Raw genomic sequence first — 13,032 nt, 5'->3', positions numbered from 1 at the left:
AGGAGAGGGGGGGCTTTGAGAGGTGATTAGGTTATGGGGGTGGCACCCTCATGAGTGGAAGTAGTGCCTTTATAAAGGAGATCCCCGAGAGATGCTTGCCCCTTCCACCATGTGAGGACACAGCAGGAAGGCATTGTCTGTGAGGAACAGGTCCTCACCAGACACCAAATCTTCTAGCACCTTGATCTGGGACTTCCTGACCTCCAGAATGGTGAGAAATAAACTTCTGTTGTTTATAAGCTACCCACTCTATGGGATTTTGTTTTAGCAACTCAAATGGACTAGGTCAGTGTCTGTTTTAACCCTTTTGAAACTGTGAATTAAAGGAATTGCTTGAGCACAATATCTGGCATTGAATAACCACTGAGTATTTACTAGAAAAATAAAATTGAGATTCAGCTCAAATGTCAACTCCAGGAAGACTTCCGTGGAACCCCTAGGATGTGGTAAGTGCTCTTTCTACACATTTCCAAAGCATCACTGCCTTCATACTGATAACAAAAATAAAAGTATGTATGTCTCTCTCCTCCACTATTCAGGGGAGCAGGACTACATCTTACTGTGGAACCCTCAGGATAGAGAACACTGACGGCCACTAGGACTCACCGAAGTATTTGTTTAAATTAAATTAATGAATAACTAAATAATGGGTTAAATAAGTAAACACTTATATCTCCTAAATATTTTTTCCTTAATCTTAAAGTGATAAAGTGACATTCAAAAGTTTTACCTGAAGCCTCATGGTCAACATGTCTTTCTTCATCACTAATTTCTTGTTGCTTTCCCTATTTTCCTGGGAAACTTTTCAAAAAATTATGTATTGAAGAGAAGACACCTCACCCTCATGGCTTGAGGGCACACATAACTGTTGCACTAGAAACCATTTGAAATATGCTATGTTTTATATATCAGATCTAACATAACAATCCAACCCTGGCACCAAAATAAATCTTGAAAAAAAATCCACCAGTAATGACCTTGTAAACCAATCTCTAAAAAGCAAGTTGCCAGTAGGTGGAAGAGTTACCTGAATGTTATGAAATGATTTTGAAAGAGAAATCCTGCTGATAATGTATCACTAATTGGTATTGACCTCCAGCGAAAACATGACTGAAGTTCCTGCCTTTAGCAGTCCATTAGTGATGGATATACAAAATGATTTTGCCTCTTAGTATTTAACTTGTCATCTGTGCCTTAGAGCAGTGACTATACTGTTAAAAATATATATATTGCTTAAGATTTATTAATTTCTTACTAAATTCTATAACATACAAGCATGATCTAAGACAGAGACTTTTTCTTTTCTTAGTGGTAGTGGTGATGAGACATTAGTAACAGGCCTAGTTGATCAGGTCTTGAGACAAGGAACAGAAATAAGCAAAGAAGATTTAAAATTTTTATTGAAATACTTAAACATGATAGAACTGAAACAATAGGGTCTGGAATATAAATTGAATGGGGGCAGGAATTTGTCCTGTCTGGGACTAATTTCACTCTAAAACTAAAAAGTTATCCTGTAAATGATTCACAGATAGGGGCAAAAGACATGAGACTCCCGGGTCAAAAACAAAATGCTTTACTACTCACAGCACAGCAAGCAGCATGATCGTCATGTTTCTGTTGGTACTGCTTGCCCCCATCCCTTCCCAATTCTATGGGAGCAATGTGGAGGGGCCAAATAGATGCTATACACACAGTAGGTTTGCACTGCACCAAAGGCATAATGAGTTTGGGAACCCACAGGTTTATAGCAAGCAGTATGCAAGCCTGTTCTTTGTCCCAGTGAAGTCATTACCTCATCCCTCAAGGTTGCTTGCTACAAACACAACACTGAAAATGGTCCATGTAAATAAAAAGGGATCAGGGCAGTGCATTCTTGGTATCCTCAGAAAGACATGTAGGAGTGCAATAAACCCATGGAGGAGTGTTTCCCAACAGGACTTATATTTATTTTGTTCATGGATTCATAGATCCCAAGCACCTAGAACAGCATGTGGCATACAGTAGATACTCAATATATATTTGTTGAATGAATGAATGGGGTCTATAGGTTAAAATTCTGTAATTTACTTCACATTGCATCATCTAGCAGTTTTATGTAATTAAAGAATACTCTAAAATACTCACAGAAGGATAAAATCATCTCTATAATTCTCTCTCTTTCTCTTTTTCTTTTTTGTGCATGTAACTCCAATTAACAATATTAATCACGTTTTCTAGATGATAGAATACAGCACAGAGCAAACTTGAAGAATAAGGTACTTTAAAATATTATTCATATGATAAAGAATATGCATAATAATTTTTAGATTTCCCAGAAAATTAAAAAGGAACAAAACTTTTCCTAAAGTGTATTTTTCTTTCTAAATCAAATTAATGATATTTGCTTTAATTTCCAAAGCTAGCATCTCACGTAAAAATATATGACCTCAATACCACTTCTACTTTTATTAAATACTGTAATTCTTGCAAAATGATAATTTCACAAGCACATATGTTATAACTATCAAGTAGTATGTAAAAGCAATATTCAAAACACCTAAAGAAACAATCTTTCCCTGCAAAGAGTCTACCAACTAAAGGGTTTCCTAAAGAATGTTAAATGAAGTGTTTATTCCTGTGAAGTACAAGGGTACTTCAAAAAGTACATGGAAAGATTTGTATTATCTTTTAATTCTGTTTTTCCACAAACTTTTTGAAGTACCTTCCTGTTTTTTTTTTCTAGGTTTTCTCATAGCTCACACATATTTCCCTTTGCAATCTTGCCAAAGGAGAGAATCAGTACAAAGATCTTTGTAATGATTTTGGCAGCTCCAAGGAGTGAAAGCTCTTTGATAGTTCTGCTATCGTATCTATGAGGTACATAGGGGAATATATATACATAAATGTTCTTGGATACTACTGGATGCATAGAAACAGTCCCAAAGGAGCTATGATTGCCTTTTATCTATGCTATTCTCATGACATATGGGCTATTTTTTACAAGAAATATTTTTTCCAAAGCCAAATGTAACCTCAGACTTGGACTGTATAAAAGGAGACAGGAAGGTATAAAGAGGTTTCTTTTCTTTCTGCATTTTAGGAATTTATGTTCCTTAGGATAGGAGGGGGAAAAAAAATTTGAGCACAAAAATGACTAAATTGTATTTTTAAAAACAGGACTCAACCTCTTTTTATCTTTAAAGAGCATCACTTCTCAATGATGTCCATGTTTCCTTTATCATCTGGAGCAAACTAAAATTCCAAACCCTGGTGCTCAACATTCTCTAACAGTTCATCTGACTTTTCCTCTCATGTACACAATCTTCAATGTCTCTAAATTCAATTTTTAAGTGACTTACATGAGCAAATTTTTTTTTTCTCTGACCCCTGCCACAGTCCTATTCCCTCACCAAAGGGTCCCTTGGACTTTAGTGTTGGCAAAGAGAAAAAAATGAGAAGCAGAATTAATTTAAGGCAGACCCTGCCTTGAACCCCAGACTCTTGGCCTTTGATTAAGGACTCAGTAGGGATAACACAGGACATTTTTTGAGTATGTGAATAATCTTGGGAGACTTAAGGGACTATTATTGTTCTTAGATGGGAATGAATTTAATTAATTTCCTTCAACAGAAGTTACCCCCTTGTCTTTGGTAAGTGGCTGGAATTGAGAAAGACTGGAGGAGGTGATAAATAGCTTTGAATAAAGAACTCCGCAGGGATGGGAGGTCTCAGTGCTGACAATCAGGGGTGCCCCAGAGCAGCTCAGGGGTACTGGGAAAAGAGGTAAGGCTAGGCCATTGTCGTAGTCTAGTTTAAAATTGCATGCAGTCATCACTGCAACAATACATTTCCACTATTTATACTCACACATAAAATAAGGATATTGGTATGCATGCTCAAAAATTTTAACTATAGAGGTGTATGGCCACAAAAGTTTGGAAACCTACTGGTACACAAGAGGTGAACTTTGTAAGACAAACTTGGATAATTTTAAAGTGTTGCTTCTATTAGTGATATTTTATTTGTATGCTTACGATGTGCTGAAGACCTTCTTAGTGCTTTATAGGTATTAATTCACTGAATCTTCATAACAACATGATCATGGTTTAAATAGGCAGCCCCATACCAATTCTGTAAATGAAACTGAGGTTCAGAGAGATGGAGTAATTTACCAAAACCTTACAGATGGCAGCAGAGCAGCCTGATGTGAATGCAGGCAGTGTCAGTCCATAACTCAAGCTGTTAATCTCAACACTGTACTGCCTCCCGTTCTTAGTTCTGGAATGGTTTAATGCTCTTTCTTCTCGTATCCCACGAACACCTGCTCCCAAGACCCAAGCAAACTCTAGAATTAGACTATGATAATCTAGCAGCATTGCTGAGTAAATAGAGAGAGCAAGTTGCCTGTGTTAGAAGCAGTTAGAAGCAGCACGAGTAGTAAACCATTGTAAGCCTCTGCTGTTTTACCAGACTGCTAGTGGCCTGGAACTATAAATCCTAATGACACAGGCTCTGAAGTCAGGCACACCAGTAGGTTCATTGCCACCTTAGGTCTGCTACTTAACCCAAGTTTTCTTATCTGAAATCTCCTACGGCTATTTGAAGTAGAAGTCATAAACATGAACTCTGGAGCCAAAGCACTTAGTTCAAGTCCTGGGTCTGCCATTTACTTGCTGCGTGACCTTGAACAAATTACTTAATTGTTTTATACCTCAGTCACCTCATATATAAAATTGTTTTAATAATACTGCATATTGCTTTTATATACACTAAATAAATTAATATCTGTAAAGCATTAAACAATGCCTAGATATAGTAAGTACTATATAATTATTTATTAAATAAAAATAAAGAAATCAATAAATCATTCATATAATTAGAATTCACATAAATCACTTATATAACACAGTGGAGTACCTGACACAGAGCAATCAATATGTTAACTATTTACTGGTAGTGACTAGTCCCTTATGATAAGGGTTTTACAATGACAATGCTTTACTTTGTACTTTAAAGGCACAGTATTATGAAGCTTAGATACATTTTTGTTTATTTGTTTTCATATTCGTTTTTGCTATAAAAAGATAATGGACATTGAGTAACTCATACATACATATCTGACAAGTAATTGACATACATATCAGAAATTATGCTAAATCTTAGGGTTGTAGCTATAAAAGAGAGACAAAATGTACCTACATGAGACATTTAGTCTAAGAAGGATATTTTAATCCTGATTTTGTGAGGAGGAAATGAGACTCAGAGTGGTTCTCTTCAGGGTCAGAAACCTGGTGAATGAGACTCACATTCCACTCTGCTTGCCTTCACAGTGTCGCTTGTTCCATTTCCCTGTCTGCTGTTCCTCCTCAGGTATCGGAATATGGACTTTGCCATTTTCACTTCTGCCCTTTCTTTGCAGTTGGGGATGGCAACTAAGATATGAAGATATAGTTAACCCTCATTATTCACAGACTCTGAATTTATTGGTAACCCTAAATGAATACTCATTTACAGATGTTAGAGAATAGTGAAAAATTTGGGTTTTTTTTCCTCTCTCTTTTTAAGCAGCTTTATTGAGATACAATTGACATACATTACAATTCACCTATTTAAATTGTACAAATACCTGGCTTTTAATATATTTAGAAAATTGTGCATCTGCCACCGCAATCAATTTTAGAACATTTTCTTTACCCAAAAAGGAAACCCTGCACCTTTTAGCTGTCCCTGCCCAATGCTGCCTTCCCCCAGCCCTAAAGCAACCACAAATCTACTTTCTGTCTCTATGGATTTACATATTCTGGATTTTTCATATATGTGGAATCATACAATACATGGTCTTTTGTGATTAGCATCTCTCAGTGTAATATTTTCAAGTTTGCTACATATGAGGGTACTTCAAAAAGTTTGTGGAAAAACAGAATTGGAAGAATACATTTTTTTTTAATTGAGACATAATTGATTACACATATTTTAGGGATACAGAGTTGAATATCAATACCTTTGTACAATATGTGGTGGTCAAATCAGGATAGTTACTATATTTATCATTACACGATGTAATCATTTTTTGTGACGCTTTGCCAATTTCTCGCTATCCACCCCCCCCCCCCAACTTCCCACCTCTGGTAACCTTAACAGCAGTTCTGATCTCTCTTTCTGAAAGTTCAATGTATTATTATTAATGTATTATTGTGATTGTTGTATCATTCTTTCACACGTTTTTAATTTGTTTGCTTATTTTTTTTTAGCTCCCATTTATGAGTGAGGACAGGTGGTATTTCTCTTTCTTGCATGGTTTATTTCACTTAACATGATTTTCTCCAAGTTCATCCATATTGCTGTGAATGGCAGATTTTCACTTTTTTGTGTGTCTGAGTAGTATTCCACTGCATATATATATATACCCTACATTTTCCTTATCCAGTTTTCTGTCAATGGACATTTAGCCAACTTTTGGCTATTGTAAATAGAGCTGCGATAAATATGGGAGTGCAGGTATCCCTTCAATGTGTTGATTTCCATTCCTTTGGGTATATACCCAGCAGTGGGATTACTGGATCATATGGCAGTTCTATCTGTAGTTGTCTGAGGAACCTCAATACTCTTTTCCATTGGCTGGACTAATTTACAGTCCAACAAACAGTGTAGAAGGGTTTCCCTTTCTCTGCATCCTCACCAGCATTTGTTACTCTCTGTTTTTTCGATAATAGCCAGTCTAACTGGTGGGAGATGACATCTTGATGTGGTTTTGATTTGCATTTCCCTGATGCTTAGGGATGTCGAGCATTTTTTTATGTGTCTGCTTGGCCATTTGTATATCTTCCTTTGAGAAATGCTTATGCAGATCCTTTGCTCATTTTTTAATCAGTTTATTTGTTTCTTTACTGTTAAGTTGTTTGAGTTCCTTGTGTATTCTGGATATTAATCCCTTGTCAGATGCATCGTTCGCAAATATTTGCTCCCATTCTGTAGGTTGTCTTTTCACTCTGTTAATCGTTTTCTTTGCTATGCAGAAGCTTTTTAGTTTGATATAATCTCATTTGTTTATTTATTCCTTTGTTGCCTGTGCTTTCGGGGTCTTATTCATAAAATCTTTACACAGTACTACCTCCTGGAGTGTTTCCCCTATGTTTTCTTCTAGGAGTTTTAGGTTTCAGATCTCATATATAAATTTGTAATCCATTTTGAGTTGATTTTGGTATACGGTGAGAGGTATGGATCCACTTTCAGAATTCTTCTATATATGGACATTCAGTTTTTCCAGCACCATTTATTGAAGAGGCAGTCTTTTCCCCAATGTATGTTCTTGGTGATTATGTCAAAGATCGATTGGCTGTAAGTATGTGGGTTGATTTCTGGGTCCTCTATTCTGTTACACTGTACCAAATATCTGTTTTGATGCCAATACCATACTATGGCTTTGTAGTGTAACTTGAAGTCAGGTAGCATAATGCCTCTGGCTTTATTTTATTTTATTTTTTGCACAGGATTGCTTTGGCTATTCAGTGTCTTTCACTGCTACATATGAATGTTAGAATTGTTTTTTCTATTTCTGTGTAGAATGTCTCTGGTATTTTTGATGGGGATGCGTTGAATCTGAAGATCACTTTGGGTGATATGGATATTTTTACAATGTTAATTCTTCTAATCCATGAGCATGGAATGTCTTTCCAAGAACACAAATTTTTCCATGAACTTTTTTTTTTTTTTTTTTTGTCTTTTACGTGACTGGTACTCAGCCAGTGAGTGCACCGGCCATTCCTATATAGGATCCGAACCCGCGGCAGGAGCGTCGCTGCACTCCCAGCGCCACACTCTCCTGAGTGCGCCACGGGCTCGGCCCTCCATGAACTTTTTGAAATACCTTCATAGAGTAGCATGTATCAATACTTCATCCCTTTTTATCAGGTGCTCTCTTTTTCTTCCCAATGTCTTTTACTGAAATTTCTTATTTCTACTTAAAGATCCAGATTTTTCTCTATCTTACTTTTCTAGGCCTCAAGAAAGACCTGGACCTTCTTGTCTCAGGCTGTTCACACTTCCCTGCCTCAGAAAAGTCTCCTTAGAAAGAGCTGAGGTTCTAACCTGGCCTGTGGTCCCCATGGAGAAAAATTTGAATTGCCCCATGTGCATGTTCCCAGCTGAGGCTGAACAGGGGGACTTCTGCCTTCTTGTTTTAGCTCTTCTACTGTAAACAAGTGTTCTTTTTGTGGATAGTGCCATATCTTGCATCTCTGCACTTTTTGCTGGTTATTTTGCTGCTTATATAGGCCCCCGAGCATAGTGCTCAAGTGCAAGACAGCTGTGATGTGTCTAATGGAGAAAATCCATGTGTTAGATAAGCTTTGTTCAGGCATGAGTTACAGTGCTCTTGGTCACGAGTTCAGTGTTAATCAATCAACAATATATATTAAATAAGGTATCTTCAAACAGAAACAAATAAAACAAAGTTATGTGTTGACTGAGGGGTGAAAATGTTATGATGAGAAGCTCACAGGAAACTAACCCTGTATTTCCTTTAGCAGCAGTGGCTCAGTGTTTGCTAATTCAGTGTTCACTGCAACCTATAGAACATAACTGTCATGAATCATAATGAGAACTGACTGTACTTATTCTCTGTTTTGGGGATATTTCTTTAATGGTTGGTGAGCAAAGCTCATGAATGGAAAGCTGCCAAAAAAAGGAATTCAAATTATTTAAAATACATAAGAAACTGTTCAGTTTCACTAGTAATCAAATAAAATCAAAACAATAACACAGTACAGTTTTCTCCCATCTAATTAGCAAATGATGAAAAATTATAATTTTCAGTTATGGCAAGACTAGAGATTGATACTTTTCTATACTTCTGATTGACAAATTAATTATTATAACATTTTTAGAAAGCATTTTCTAAAACCTCAATGTATACTGAGAACCTTAGAAAAATCTTCATTTTTTTAAAAATAAATAATTCTAACTCTAGAAATCAGTATTAAAGATATAATCAGAAATTTAGAAAATGGTTATGTCTAAACATGTTCATTGTTAAGTTTTGCAAAACAGTGACAAATTGCAATCCACCTAAATGCTTGACATCAGAAATGGTTGAGAAAAATGGCATACTCTCTCTCTATACACATATAAGGAAATATTTTTGTAGCCAATAAATCAGATTTTACAGATGTTTTAACATTATTAGAAAATGCCTGATATAGTGTTCAGTGAAAAAAAGGGCATATCAGGAAAAAATTTAACAATATGTTGCAAATATATAATAAAATGCTTTTTAAAATACTGGGACAATACACCACAATGCTAATATTGGTTGTCTTGGGGTGATAGGATTATGGTTTAAAAAATAATCTGTTTCTTTACAGTGTTTTGCACTTCCCAACTTTTATACAATGAACATCACAAACAGAAGATTTACAAAGACTGTAAATTGTCCATTTTGTACTTTAAGAAACACTTCTACTGTAGTTTTCTGAATTTAAGGCAATAAAATTGTTTAACACATTCGTAAAATGGCATTACTATAAATGAGTCGTCTTATACCATAGCACTTATGACCATATGTTTTACATTTTCAAAATTCCATTAAGCATAAGCACTAGTACTTATTCATAGAAATCCATAAAGTATGCTCAAGAGCAGAAATCAATCAATAATGGTTATGAATGTGTCATTCCCTTCCTGTCCCAATCATGACCAGCTGTAAGTACTAATCCTACCTAATTCTGAGCCAATGAGAATGAGGCTGGAGATATATTAATAGCTCCATCTCTATTAGCAATGGCAGGCATACGATTAATCTGTTCCTCCATCTCAGGGCAAACTCACGCCCATTGGGTATTAGTGTTTCCACCAAATCTCTATATAAAGACCCAGGACAGCATGGTGTAGCCTCATTCTTGGTTTTGGATGCACGTTCTATTTCTTTGTTAGAAATAAAGCTTTCCTACTAACAGCCCTAGTCTTGTTTAGCTCTTCCCTCCTGTTAGGTACTTAGGCTTGTTCCTTTAATTCCAAGGTATTTTATGAGATTCTGCTATAGCTTTGTCGAATCAACCTAGAATCACAGCTCTGTGACTTGCCTACTGCCTTGATGCAGCAATACCTTCTGTTACATTTCATGCCACCATATCGGTCATTTTACCTCAAAACCACCACCACCACCAAAACATCAGAAAACAAACAAAACAAACAAAACCTGGCCTAGATCAGAACTGAGTATGTCATCTTTTACATGTGTATTGTGAACAGGTCATCAGCTGGTTGTCTTCACAGCAGCCAACTAAACTGCCAGTGGCTGCCTATGGCCCCAAGCCACCAGTTATAAACCAAATCTATGTGCTCTGCTCCAGTATTGGTAAAAACCCAAAGAATTTTTAGCTAATGAGTAAATTAATACTTAATATTCTAAATATTTTAAAATAATAAGTGTAGCAGCCTTAGCATGATGGAATTTTGAAATGAGTGGAAAACATATCCAAATTTTTGCTAAAATTAGGTTTTGCTAGAATTGAAATATGCATGTGACTTAGATATACGAATATCAAATACACATATACTTTTACTGTGATACACCTGCTTCGGATAAGTATATGAGTTTGATTTGCTAATTTAGTTCTAGCGAAGCCAAGCTCATGCACGGTGATAGTGATCACCTGTTCTGTCTTGCACATTGATGCTGTTGGTTATGAGAACTAAATGGAAGAGGCTGGATTAGAATAACACAAATACATCAATATTACTAGGAAAACATCTCAAGACATGTCTTATCAAGAGTTAGAAAAGTTATCCTCATACACAGATCTCTAAAAACACACATATCGTCTTCCTATGTGATTTATTCCTTCTAAGAATTCCTCACCTACACACTAATTTACCCATTCATTCACACATCCACTTACGCATGCATGCACTCACATTTATTCATTCACTCAGGAAATATATATTAAGTCCCTATAACCCAGGAAATTTGTAAGTGGCTTCTGTGTTAAGTCACCAGTCTGCTTACCTACGTTTATCACTAGCCACAGCTAATATGAGCAAGGAAGTTCATTTGAGCCAATGGAAGACACTGTTCATCTCTTTTTTCTTTTAATTAATTTATTATTACTATTATTTTTTATATTCTAAGATGTTGTGGAGCAGTTGGAGGAGAGGGAGAAACGAGGAGGGGGATAAGGTGTGAGGAAAAGGAAAGGAGGGGAGGGCGTGGTCAAGGCCCATGGCACCCTCCCCCACTCCGGCAGGGGAGCCTAGGGGGGTTCTGGTGGTGGCCTGCTGGTCATTTCTGGGCTGGATGAGGATGTCGGGGGGAGTGGCTGAGGCCCTTGGCCACCTGCCACTCAGGCTCAGAAGCCCAAGGGGCTTCCAATCCTTCTAGGTTTTATAGGTGTTCTTTGGTCGTGGTAGACCTCTACTGGTTCATATCAGGACTTTGTCTCTTATCTGCAGGGTTTTTGTTTTTTCTTTCAGTTCTGTGTTGGATTATTAGCTACCCCCACCGTTTAAACTCTGCACTGAAACTAATTTATTGTCCTTTGGTTATTTCTAAAATGGGGAACTTCCTGTGGGAACCAGCACTTGAGCCCTGTGGTCGAGTTAAATTGCTGCTGTGCTGCTGATTCTGTGGGGAAGGCTTTTTGTGCATCTCAGGTTTTAACTGTTGACCTTGCAAGCACTTCTGGGTCTTGTGAGGTGCCATACACCTGGGTTGTGTGGAAACTCTAGTCTGGGCCTAAATCTTTTCAGCAAACTGCTCCCCCTGCAGTTCTGTATTCCTGACCAGTCTACACAGAGTGGGCCTGTGCTGACTGGGGGGCAGATTAGCTGTCCATGTTGTGCCCAGTGTTCCCCCTGTGGGCCTGTCTCCCCTACCTCATGCACTCCAAACACTTCCTGTGGGGTGGGTTGTGCATTGGTCCTTTGAGATGACTCACTGGCCTCTGAGTGGCTCCTTTTTTCAGTTGTCTGTGGCCCCTTGCTCCTATGTGGGTCTACGGGAACCCTGTTAGGCCACCAAGACCCTCCTCTCCCCTGCAGCCTCCAAGTGACTTCATATAAAGGACACAGCCATGGCTTTTGCCAGCTCTTGCTCCGTGTGCTCACCGGGGCCAATCTTGAAAATGGTCGGAATGGACTTTACTTTCTCTCATCATGACTTCTCCTGCCTTCATGAACTCCTTAGGTCTCTCCTCCGCTTCCCCAGAGCTCTAGCGGCACCAGCTTGGCAGTTCATTGCTTTTTAATAGTTGTAAATTGGTTGACTGTGGGAGAGGGTGACGCTGGGGACCATCTATTCCACCACCTTAATCAGAAGTCGACACTGTTTCTCTTCATGTTGATACGAATACTATTAGAACAGTATCGTGTGCTGACATACATTCAGTAACCTGGTCTACAAGAAGAAGCAGGTTTCTCTACCCTTGGGTCCACTACTCCCTATTCTGTGTTTGCATACATGAGCCTGGGAGCAGAAGCTGGAGAGAGCTGATGGGCTATGCATGGTGGCAGGAGGTGACTTACCACTGTCAGAGGAGCAATTTGGGAGGGAAATACAGAATGCATATGGAGTTAGGAGAGCAGAGAGAATGGAGGAAGGTTGCACTGTTTCATCATGCAGCGACTACCTATGACTCCAGAATAGATTTCCAATTCTACGGTCTCCTGCAATTCTGGCCTGGGACCTTGGGGAGCTGCACTGGACCACAGCTAACATGTTTCTATGTCTACTGTTCCTTTAACACAAAGATGAAACCAGGGTAGCTAGTCCTACCACCAGGTAAGATACTGCCTGTAGACAAGACAACCTTGTTTCATACATAAATAATATAAGAAATACAGTTGGGGAATAAAATTCGTTTTTGTCCTGTGTGCACAAACATTCTGTGATACCATGTTCTTGCTTGAACACAAATTATCCTGTTTCTTTCTCACTTGCTCTTTCCAAACACCAACCTCTTTATTAAAGCACCTGACTGATTATCCTAGAGAGTGTAGTCTCAGGTGTGCCTCTGAGAATGAGCGGGTTTCCAATGACTTCGGAATTTAAAGTTT

The 13,032-nt window shown here is 37.8% G+C and overlaps 1 protein-coding gene across 1 annotated transcript in view; it reads right to left on the bottom strand.

Moving 5' to 3' along the window:
• Positions 1 to 13,032, bottom strand: part of CSRNP3 (cysteine and serine rich nuclear protein 3) — a 71,982-nt gene that overhangs the window by 25,003 nt on the left and 33,947 nt on the right. The window lies entirely within an intron of this gene.

This window comes from Cynocephalus volans, chromosome 1, assembly GCF_027409185.1.
Source record: "Cynocephalus volans isolate mCynVol1 chromosome 1, mCynVol1.pri, whole genome shotgun sequence".
NCBI lineage: Eukaryota > Metazoa > Chordata > Mammalia > Dermoptera > Cynocephalidae > Cynocephalus > Cynocephalus volans.
The sequence above is the reverse complement of the archived record's forward strand: the minus strand, read 5'-3'. Positions and strand labels throughout refer to the sequence as shown.